The 10879-nt window shown below is 39.0% G+C and overlaps 1 pseudogene; it reads right to left on the bottom strand.

Annotated features, from left to right (window-relative positions):
• Window positions 1-383: 383 nt before the first annotated feature.
• On the bottom strand, window positions 384-480 carry LOC112753569 (small nucleolar RNA R71; annotated as a pseudogene).
• Between the last annotated feature and the right edge of the window lie 10399 nt (window positions 481-10879).

Raw genomic sequence — 10879 nt, 5'->3', positions numbered from 1 at the left:
ATCTCTGATTGAATCCACCTTTATTACTGATATTGAGTCGAGAATTCTATCAATAAAACCAATGAAAAAGGATGATAAAATTAGATGTATTTTGTCCAAATATGGGATCTATGAGGCCAGTTCAAGATATAAAATTGCCTATACATTCTACCAACCACCAATTTCTTATTGCCTTCAGAATCACAAAAATTAGAAAAGTGTGTGAAAAATGAAATTAGCTTACAAGATAAAGATCTACAAGCTGCTATTATTTCCATTTTCTCTCAGAGACAAAGCTACTCAATGGTTGGAATCCTTCCCAAGGGACAGCATAGACAACTGGGATGATTTGGTAACCAAGTTCCTTGCCAAGTTCTACCCACCTCAGAGAGTTATTAGATTGAAGACTGAAGTACAAACATTCACACAACAAGATGCTGAGCCTTTGTATGAAGCATGGGAACGATACAAGGCTTTATTCAGGAAATGTCCTCCTGGAATGTTCACTGAGTGGGATAGATTATAGAATTTTTATGAAGGCTTGACACTGAAGTCTCAAGAGGCCTTAGATCATTCAGCTGGAGGTTCTTTGTAACTCATGAAAATTGCAGAGGAAGCTCAAAATCTCATTGATATGGTGGCTAACAACCAGTATTTCTTTGCTCATCAAAGGCAACGCCAACCATCACAAAGGAGAGGAGTAATGGAGTTGGAAGGAGTGAATTCAATCCTGGCTCAAAATAAGATGATGCAGCAGCAAATTTAATAACAATTTGAGCAAATGGCCAAGAGGATTGATAGCCTCCAAGTTGCAGCAGTTAACACTAGCCAACCATCAACCACATGGGGACAAAATGAAGAAACTCAAGAGGAGCAGCAGCAAGAACAAGTCCAGTACATGCACAACCAAAATTCTGGGACAAATGAAGTCTATGGTGATACTTACAACCCTTCATGGAAGAACCACCCAAACCTTAGATGGGGAGACAACCACAATCAAACTCAGCAGCCATGGCAGAGAAACTCAAACCAGAAAAACTGGAAAAACACAAACCAAAATAACCAGCAGAATAATAGCCAAACCACATACAGAAAACCACAAAATACCTACCCCAATTCTAACCATCATCCATCCAATAACCAAGCCTCAAATCAAAACACTTATCCTCAACCCTCAACACCTCACAATCAACCAATCTCACAAGACTCTCAGAGGATTAACAACTTGGAGCTCTTGATGGAAAAGATGATGAAACATCAAGAGATGACATTGAGGAACCAGGAAGCCTCCATGAAAAATATGGAAAGGCAAATTGGACAACTCTCCAAGCAAATCACCATTGAAAGGCCATCAAGCTCACTACCTAGTGACACCATCCCTAATCCAAAAGAGGAGTGCAAGGCAATACAACTGAGGAGTGGAAAGATCCTGATGAAAAATGAAGAAGCAACCAAGAAGCCCAAGGAAAGTGATAAGAAACAAGCTGAAGAAGAGAAAGCCAATGATGAGGATGTAACAGCAAGCAAGCAAACTCAAAATCAGGCTCAAGAAAAGGATAAGCAGCCACAAAATTTGAGAAAAGGGAAGAACATGGGAGAGCTGGCTCCAGGACAGCAGCAAGTGGAGAAGAGCTTTACACCTCCGTTGCCATACCCTCAAAGGTTCAACAAGGAGACTAAGGACCAGCACTACCCAAAATTTCTTAAAGTCTTCAAGAAGTTGGAGATCAATATTCCCTTAGCTGAAGCACTTGAGCAAATGCCCCTGTATGCAAAGTTCTTGAAAGAACTTATCAACAAGAAGAGGAGTTGGCAAAAGAAGGAAACTGTGCTTCTCACTGAAGAATGCAGTGCACTCATCAGGAAAGGACTTCCCCCCAAAGTGGAAGACCCTGGAAGTTTCTTCCTACCTTGTACCATTGGAAGCATATTTATCAACAAAGGGATGTGTGACTTAGGAGCAAGCATAAACCTAATTCCATCATTCTTAGTGAAAAAGCTTGGTATAGGGAAGGTGAAACCAATACAAATGTCCTTAGAATTGGTGGACCAGTCAGTAGTATATCCCAAGGGAGTGATTGAAAACCTTTTAGTAAGGGTTGACAAGTTCATTTTTCCTACGGACTTTGTAATCTTGAACACTGAAGAAGAAGAAAACAATTCAATCATCTTGGGAAGTCATTTTTGGCCACTGCAAGAGCCATCATAGATGTAGATCAAGGAGAATTAACCCTCAGGATGCATGATGAGAGTGTTACTCTGAGTGTACTGCCAGAAACACAGTTCAATCATAAAAAGAAGGATGGTATAGAAAATGACAAAGAAAACCTGCAATGGAAAGAGGGAATCAACAAGACAAACAACAACTGCCCTCCCAAGCAAGAGATAGATGATACAACAAGTCAAAAAAAGAAAGAGACTGTGCAAAATAATGAAGAGGTTCAAGAGGACATTGTAGTATTGGCAACTAAGAAAAGAAACCTCAAGAGGAAGCCTGTTGTCAAAGGAGAAGGGTCAACAGAAGGAGGGAGAAAGAACAAAAACAGAATAAAAAAGGGTTGGAAGAACAAAAAAATTCCAACAGAAGGGCTCTCCAAAGGTGACAGAGTGCAATTAATATATCAACAGCTGGGAACAGAGGATCACTACACTGTTAACCAAGTACTCTCTCTTGAGCATGTGGAAATTGAGCACCAAGGGACAAAGAAGAAGCTCACAGTCAGAGGGGACAAGTTGAGGCACTACAATCATCAACCACCATAAAAGAAGGGTTCAATGTCAAGCTAATGACAATAAAAGAGCGCTTCATGGGAGGCAACCCATGATTCAAGATTCTTGCTTGCTTTTAAATTCAATAAATTATGATCACCTTAGCATGATTTTGAATATACTTGACAGATACGTACAGTGTTTTGGAACATATGCCAGACTTCTAAGTTTGGTGTGCTTGATAGCACACAAAAGCTAATTTTCAAGCATCTTCAGATCATATGCTTAGTCATTTCGATAAAGTATATGGCTAAACATTAAGTTTGGTGTCTGCATATGTATCAATTGTAGAAAGATCAACTTTTGTTCAGTAAAGAAAAGAGACAATCAAAATCATGCAGAGATGAATCATGCATTATTTTATTTTAGGAATTTATGAATTAGAATTCATGATAAAAGTATCAATTGTGACAAATGCTTGTTTTTGACATCAACTCTTTAACAAGAGACAAGTTTGGTGTTCACCACACAATTGATCTTTCACAAAAAAAAAAATAATGCAATCACTCCTTTCACCACCATGCTTCAATTGTATCCTAAAGCATATCATTTATGTTTAATTAGGAAAAGAAGGCTGAAGTAAGGACAAGGTAAGGGAACAGCTATGACAAGTCAAGAGAGGGTTCACATGTGCCTAGAGAGGTGCGCCAACTTTGGAAAACAAAAAAATTCTGCATGCTAGTCACCTTGAGGGACGGACCCCATGCAACCAATAGTAAGAGAATCCTTGTCAATCCTCTAGAAAACATGCAAGCCATTCATATCATAAAGTTACTAGGTTGTTCAACTTAATCCCCACCCTTCACAAGCCATAACAGAACCATTCCCCAAGTGTGGTCTTCGGCCAACTCTTTTGTTTCCTTGCCTATAAAAGAGTGAGACATCTCTTGCATCACATGTCCCTACAAACCCTCTCTACAAACATAAATCTCTACCTCCACCTTGTGCAATTCTATACCTATACACCACCTTTCTCATAACAACAACATTCCCTTCCTCACCCTCTTAACACCACAAAACCGTACCTCAAAGCCACCATTGTTTTGTCTTCTTGATTGCACTCATGGCTTCATCAAGCTCAAGGAGAAGGCCAGGCAAGGAACCAATGGTGATCGAACCTCCTACCTATGATACAAAGAGATTTAGATCTCAGTTTCATGAAGGAAAATATCATAGGTTCATGAAAACAAAGCTCATCATCTATGAAAGGTATTTTGCGCTGAAAGAAGAAGAATACCCCATAATGAAACAAATTACTAGGGAAAGAAGGTGGGACCTGCTATGCAATCCCCTCCCCAAAATTAGTGCACTCTTGATAAGGGAGTTCTATGCAAATGCCGTGAAGGAAAGTGAAGGCAGCCCCTCTTACAAAAGCTATGTTAGAGGAACCGAAGTGGATTTCAGTTCAGCATCTATTACAAGGGCCTTGAAGCTGAGAACCAGAACTTATGAAGAACCCAGTTATGAGGCCAGATTGTAGAACGAGAATGATCCTGATGAAATTCTCCAGGGGATATGCTTGGAAGGCACAGACTGGGAAAGAGATTCGCAAGGAGTCCCAAGCTGATTGAAAAGAATAAATCTCATTCCTGAAGCCAAGGGATGGTATGAGATAATAAGGAGATCCATACTCCCCACGGGAAACACCTCAGCGGTCACAATCAAGCGAGCACTCTTGATATACTGTATCTTACATGGAGGAGAAATCAACCTTGCACAACTCATAGCTGATAGTATTCAAAAGATAGCTGAGAGCACAAACAAATCCGCTAGGCTTGGCTATCCGAGCACAATTCTAAGGTTGTGTACTAGAGCCGGAGTGATCTTTAAAGATGAGGACACAGAGAAAGTAAGAAGAGGAGCAGGAATAACAAGGAAAACCATGGAAGGAATTATTGAGGATGATGATCAAGAAGAAGGGCCCCAAAGAAGAAGAAGATCAGAGGAAGGAGGAGAACAAGCTCACGGTGCCATAGATATGAGTCAACTACAGAGAGTTCTTGAAGAAATATCACAGCAAAATGTGATAGCACAAGAGCAGTACTCAAGATGCCAAGAGCAATATCTAGAGCACCGGGAGCAATACTTGAAAGACAGGGAGCAAAATGAAGCTTGGCAGCACAGAATGGAGGAAAGATTGGAAAGCTGGCAGCAACAATTAATGGCCCAACAACAAGAATTTCAAGCCAAGATTCTTGAGGGACAAAGGGAACTAACAACAGGACTTCAAGAGTCATATGACAAGATGTTCCTGACCCAAGCCAAGTATGGGGAGTATACTCACAACCTGTATCAGTGGAAGAATATTCACCACACTATTGGAGAGGTTAGACATGTGCAACAACCAGATTGTAATGAAGATGTGCAAGCAAGGTTGGAGTACGTAAGCCGTTGCATGCCAGCAATCAATCTACAAATCAAATCATTTGATCAATGCCAAGAACTTAGAGACCGCCAAGCAGCAAAGTCTAAGCTTAATAACCAGGTAGCATACCGAAGATTAGAAGAAGTTGGGCTTTCAGGTCTCACAGATTCTATTTGGGACAGAAGATGTCCTCGTGAAGAAGCTCAAGATTATGGACAGAAGAGGAAGAAGAAGAAGGGAGAATCCAGCAAATCCAAAAGAATGGAAATGCCTGACAAATAGAGGTGGTGAAGTTTATCTTCTTATTCGTACTTAAATAAGGAAGATGCATATCTGAAACATGACATGCCTCCAATTACTTTATGTTCTACTATTCCTTTTGTTTGCATTAGTAGTTAGCTAAGAATAAACTATCTGCATAATAATTGTTATCACTCATTAACTTGAATACCTTGTTTTGTTTTCCCTTGCTGTTTGAATAAAAGAGAAATGTTTGGTTTAGAAAAGTAATTGTTCAATGTTACAAAAGTTAGAATGAAAGTTAGTGGTGGAGTGTGTTTGATTCAATTGTTAGCTCATACAATAAGTGCTGCATAATGACTTGTTACTTGAAGCTTAAGCCAGTTTGCTGCTATGATCCTTCAATTAATAAAAGCCCCTTGAAAATAAACCAAAACAAAAAGAAAAAGAAAGAAGAAAAGCCAAAAGTTGGCAAAGAAACAAACAATAAGGCTAGACACCAATAGCTTGGACCTTAGGACATATGCCTATGGTGTTTATGTACTAGGATATGCTTGGACAAGTAGGTTCTAAGGAGTATTTTAAAACTTGGCAACTTAGATAAATTGATTTGGGATTGCCAACTGAAAGTCCACAATAAAGAGCAACCTAGCTACAAAATATTTAGTGATCTAAATAGATGCTGGGCATCAATGTTCCTAGGAAGAAAAAAAATTTGAGCCATGTGTCTGTGGTGAAGAAATGTTGAATGAAAATAAGCCAAAGGCCACTACAACATTTGCCACCAAGCCTTCAATAAGAAATAAGCTCTGTAATGCAAAAGAAAGAAGAAAAGCTAACAAGGGAAATGAGCAAAAAGTGAGGAGTCATAGCAGCAACCTTGGTGAACTCTTAAAAGAAACATTGTTTGTTTTGACAGCAAGTAATAAATGAGCTACTTTTGATCTACATAAAACCCCATAGACCAAATTCAACTATCTGCCTAATAAGAACATATATACTTATCTATTTCATTCTATCTTCTCTTATGTTTGATGCTTGCTTGGGGACAAGCAAGTTTTAAGTTTGGTGTTGTGATGACAAGTCATCTTAGCCTAGTTTCACTAGCCTTTTTCTTTAATTTTATTAAGTTTTATGCACTTTCTTGCATTCTAAGTAAGTAATTTGGAATGAAAATGCATGACTTCTCTAAATCAAACAACTACCATATAATTGATGCTAAATCATGAGGTTTAAGCTAAATTTAATTGAGTTTTAATGATTTATAAACCTTGTGAATTTGGTGATACTTTGATTGGTTGTTTTGATTAATTATAGGTGAAGAAAATAAAAAAGGAAGAAAGCGTGGCCTAAGAAGTGTGGCTCAAGGAAAAAAAAGTGTGGCCAAGAAAGGAGGAAGTGTGGCGCAACAAACCATGAAGCTCTCTCCAAGAGCACCAAGCTCACCAAGTGAGCGCTACACTTACTCCCAGGAGACCAAGGCACAAACTCTGCTCACTTTGTGAGCTGAGCACAATATGAGGCCAAGAAACAAGGAAAGGAGAAACCAAGCTCAGCTCACAAAGTGAGTATTATCGAGAGCTCACAGGGAAAAATTCAAAGAAAATAAAGTGCAAGTGCATGCTCCAAGACTCGAACCCCACACCTTGAGGAAGTAAGGAAGCAAGGCAACCAAAGAAATGGGCAGCGCATGCTTCCCGTAGGTTTCGAACCAAGGAGCTCTCCTTGGATGCCCCAAGGCTCAGCTCACTTGGAGAGCTGAGCGCTACTTCTTGGTGCATAAGGCACAACGTGACACGGCCAGGGAGTGGGGCGCGCAACAAATTTGACACGGTCCAAGGGCAGCGCGCAACAAATTGGCACCAAGGCACCAATGCTCAGCTCACTTTGTGAGCTGAGCTTTCCCCTGATGCCTCCCCCAAGCAACAGCACGCAAGGCCTCCCCACACCAAGTCTCAAAGCTCAGCTCACTTTGTGAGCTGAGCATCCCCCTGGAAGCAAATTCTCCATGGGCTGAAAATTGAATTAAATATCCAACTTAATTCATTTCTTCACCAAATCAAAAGCCCATCCAAATTCCGAAATCCAAGAATAGAAAGTGTATAAATAGGAGTTAGTTTGATGTAATTAGGATCTCTAGACTTTACTTTAAATTTTTCCTTTTTAGCTTTCATTTAAATTTTGAGCTTTTTACTTTGAATTTGTATTTCTGAGAACATGGAAGGAGAATTGATCTCTCTTCTTCTTGGTTCTTGCTTGAGCACTCTTTAATTTTCTTGCTTTGGATCTTGGGTAGAGAATTGAAGAACTTTTGTTTCAATCTCACCTTGAGATCTTGTTTAATTTTCTGCATAATTGAATTCCAATTTCCGTTTACTGCTTCATCTTCTACTCTCTCTGCAATTTACTTTTCTTTGTTTCTTTTGCAATTGTTCTTGTTAGATCAAGGAAGGATTTGAGATCTAGACTTGTTATCTAGGCTCTTCCACTCCTAGATCTTCAACCTCTTTTACATTGCTGCAAATTAAGCACTGCCTTTCTGTCTTTACAATTCTCAAAGCATTTTTACTCTTCTGTTTGAGATCCATTCCAATTCAATTAATCTTTTGCTTTGCTGTTTGATGAAATTTAATTCTGCTTGTTTACATTCTGTAATCCCAATTTCCAATTCCTTTTATGATTCAAGCAATTTACATTTCTTGCACTTTAAGCTTCAGCCATTTACATTTCTTGCAATCTAAGTTTCTACAATTTACATTACTTGAACTTTAAGATTCTGCCTCTTTACTTTTCTGCTCTTTAATTTACTGCACTTTACCCCTCTCCCTTTACATTTCAAGCAATTTAGTTTCTGCAAAGCACAAATCACTCAACCAATACTTGATTCGCTTGACTAAATCAACCACTAAACTAAAATTGTTCAATCCTTCAATCCCTGTGGGATGGACCTCACTCATGTGAGTTATTATTACTTGATGCGACCCGGTACACTTGCCGGTGAGTTTTGTGTTGGATCATTTTCCATACATCAATGATGTAGCATTCTGGAAGGGCAAAAAGTGATTGAGAAAAGCTTATCATAGAGAATAGGGACTGGAATGTTAGTAAAAATCACCCAAGATCCTTGGCTCCCTCCACCTCTGTCGTTTACTGTTCTTCTATCAGCTTTCATGCACTAACCAAAACATGCTCTCTTCTATGTTAGTGATTTGATGAATTCTGACTGAAGCTGGAACTAATCTCTGATTGAATCCACCTTTATTACTGATATTGAGTCGAGAATTCTATCAATAAAACCAATGAAAAAGGATGATAAAATTAGATGTATTTTGTCCAAATATGGGATCTATGAGGCCAGTTCAGGATATAAAATTGCCTATACATTCTACCAACCACCAATTTCTTATTGCCTTCAGAATCACAAAAATTGGAAAAGTGTGTGAAAAATGAAATTAGCTTACAAGATAAAGATCTTCATGTGTAACTGCTTACACGAAAAGGTCTTGGTAATGAGGTTACTCCACAACAGAATTTTAGGCACTCGAAAAGAATGGCGCATCCATTACACGAAAAGAGCAGCGCATCCGCGTGGATTGGCGAAATCTCCATCAACGCGCACGCGTGCATGACGCGTATGCGTGACGAGCTGGACGTGACCTCATTAAAGAAATCATCCATTACACAAGGAAAAGACCCAAGGAACTCTAGGGGGAACAGGCGGGGGGGATCGTCCATTACACACTTAGACACAATTTTAGCTAGTTTTTAGTTTTTGTTCTTCTAGAGAGAGAAACCCTTATTCTCCTCTAGATCTAGTTTGATTTTGATCTCCTATTGTCGAATTCTGAATTGGATTTTGTCGATTTATAGTTTTGATTACATAATTTGAATTCCTTAGTATAATTTTGTTTAGATCTTGTGTTAGTTTCATGTTTTCTTGTTATTTCCCATTTTCTACCCATTTTGTGAATCTTGTGGATCTTGAATTGTTAATGTTACATTGATGATTTCCATGATTGATGGTGTTATTTGAGTGATTTTCCATTGATAATTGTTAGTGGGTACCTTTTAAATTCAATTTAATTGTATTTTGAATATGTCTTTTAGTAATGCTTACCATGTGTTTGATGAAATGTTTCCCTTGATTATGGAGTAGTTTTCTTTACTCTTGGCCTAGGCTAAGGGAATTGGGTAAACTTGAGTCATTGGGTCTAATGGATTTGGTAATTTGGGAACCCTTAATAGTCAATTTGATAACCATTGACACTAGCCTACTACTAAGTTAATTGGTAGCTAGGTTGGGCCTTATGGATTGATGTTGATCAAGCCATTTAATATACTTCAAGTATAGAAGTAAACTTAATGAGTTTGGTTCTTCATAATTGTCAAGATATGGTTATTAGACAAGGATAGTGATCCCAATTCCTATGCCTAGCCAAGAGTTGCTTTTATTATTCATATTTGAAACCCAAAAATTCCCATTGTTTGATTCCAGTTATAGTTACTTGTTTAGGTTTAGAGTAGAGTTATATTGGATGTTTTCTTATTAGTTTGGATTTGCTCAAACTTTGCTTTAGTTACTTGAATTAGTTTCTTGCATTTTAAGATTTCTTGCTTGTTAAGTCTCTTAGCTTAATTTCTTGCTCATGACTTGCAATCCCGGAATTCTAACCAATGTTGATGCACATGTTTGCCCATTCCTTGTGAGACGACCCGAGGATTATTTTTCGGTTGAGAGCTATACTTGCAACGTGAATATTTCGTGAAATTCTTACTGACAGTAATTCTAGACCATCAAATTTTTGGCGCCGTTGCCGGAAAATGGTTGTAACGTATGCCTTGACATTGGTTATGTGAATAGTGTAGATAGTTTACTTGCTTTCAATACTTAGTTGTAGTTTGGATTTCTTTTGTGCATGTGCTATGACTCCCAAGTTTGTTGACTCGGTCTCAACCGAATTCTAGCTTAGCCGAATTTGACCCTGAGATTGAAAGAACCTTATTACACACTCGGCAAGCTAGATGACGGTTGGACTATACGGCTAGCACTTCGGCCTCTCTTGAGGAACATACCGAATCACTAGACGGTACCGAGAGTGACTTGGAGTCCGCTACTTCATATTCTTCTATTGGCACCACTAATACATCTTTGTATCCCATAGGTGAACCATACATGGCGGAGCCACGCCGGATCACTTTGCATGAACAAGGGGCTCCGGACATCATCCTTCAACCCTTGCAAGCAAGGTATCCCAACCTTGACCCAAACTTTGAGTTGAAGAATAGCTTGATAAATCTACTTCCTAAGTATCATGGGCTGCCGGGTCAAGACCCCATCCGACACCTAAGAGATTTTCAAGTTGCTTGTTCTACGGCTCGAAGGCATTGAGCCGATGAGGTGGCTATTATGGTTTTTGCCTTCCCTTCTCTCTTGAGGGGCAAGAAAAAACGTGGTTTTATTCGTAACCGGATGAGATTGTGACCAATTGGGATTTTTTGAGAAGAGAGTTTCTAGACAAATTCTTT

This window comes from Arachis hypogaea, chromosome 15, assembly GCF_003086295.3.
Source record: "Arachis hypogaea cultivar Tifrunner chromosome 15, arahy.Tifrunner.gnm2.J5K5, whole genome shotgun sequence".
In the NCBI taxonomy this organism is placed as follows: domain Eukaryota; kingdom Viridiplantae; phylum Streptophyta; class Magnoliopsida; order Fabales; family Fabaceae; genus Arachis; species Arachis hypogaea.
The sequence above is the reverse complement of the archived record's forward strand: the minus strand, read 5'-3'. Positions and strand labels throughout refer to the sequence as shown.